This window comes from Ambystoma mexicanum, chromosome 7p (assembly GCF_040938575.1).
Source record: "Ambystoma mexicanum isolate Mex_15411 chromosome 7p, UKY_AmexF1_1, whole genome shotgun sequence".
NCBI lineage: Eukaryota > Metazoa > Chordata > Amphibia > Caudata > Ambystomatidae > Ambystoma > Ambystoma mexicanum.
Genome location: NC_090939.1, coordinates 908612633 through 908613743, shown reverse-complemented (window position 1 = coordinate 908613743; position 1111 = coordinate 908612633). Strand labels below are relative to the sequence as shown.

Sequence of the window (1111 nt, the reverse complement as noted above, 5' to 3'; positions counted from 1 at the left end):
CTGCCGTGCACACTGTTTACTGACTGCCGCCACGCTGGTGAGCCACGAGTAGTGCTACGTTACTGTCCGGCCACTCCTTGGTGGGCTGCCCAGCGTCCCGGATCCAGCATGCCCCTATGCATATCCCCCGGTGCCACACAGCGCCTGCCAGGAGCCGCTAGTGGTGTCCCCAGTAGCAGCCACCTCCCCTCTGGGATCTCGTGCAGCCCTGTCAGACCGAAACGTCTTCACAGTGCAGCCATACAGAATGTATCGTTATATTGGGAAAATATGCCTGTGAAGAAAAAAAGAAAATCCTCTGGTTCTGAAGACGTTAATCTAAAGAATTGCAAAATCACAAGCTACAACAGATTGCCACCCCCGGACAGAGTAATAGGAGACGACTATTTTTTAAGTAAGAAGTGCATAGCCTGGTTTTATGAGTACGCTGGGTCTGATGATGTTTTGGGACCAGAAGCGATGGAAACATTTTGAGAAGACATTGGTGTTGAACCTGAAAATGTTATTATGTTAGTTTTAGCCTGGAATCTGGGAGCCGAAAGTATGGGATTTCTTACCAAGGAAGAATGGTTGAAGGGGAGGTCCTCTTTGCAGAGCGACTGTACAGAAACGTTACAAAACAGATTTGATTATTTACGTTCAGAACTGAATGATGTTCCATCTTTTAAGAACATATAAAGCTACGCATTCGGTTTTGCTCGGGAGAAGGACCAGCGAAGTCTTGATATGGATACTGCAATATCTATGTTAACTCTATTGCTTGGAAGAACATGGCGACTTTTCGCAGTATTAGATCAGTACTTGGAGCAATAAAAATACAGTCATGAACAAGGATCAGTGATACATGTGTTAGAATTTTGCAGAACTGTCCATGCGGATCTTAGCAACTATGATGAGTGTTATGGGTGACCCTCCCAATGTGTGCATTGCCCCTTTAAGGGGATGTGTCCCTCCCACGTGTATTGTCCCTTTAAGAGGGGCCATGACTGTGTCATGGTCCAAGCTAATAAAAGGAGCTCCTGCAGGCACGTGAGACAGAACGGCTGCAGACTCCCAAAGAGGAACGACTGAGTCCGTGTCTCATTATTGATGTAGGCCGCAGGCCTACCCG

General features: G+C 47.2%; 1 pseudogene; it reads left to right on the top strand.

Annotated features, from left to right (window-relative positions):
* The first annotated feature begins 224 nt into the window (after nucleotides 1–224).
* On the top strand, nucleotides 225–909 carry LOC138526016 (DCN1-like protein 5 pseudogene; annotated as a pseudogene).
* The last annotated feature ends 202 nt before the right edge of the window (nucleotides 910–1111 follow it).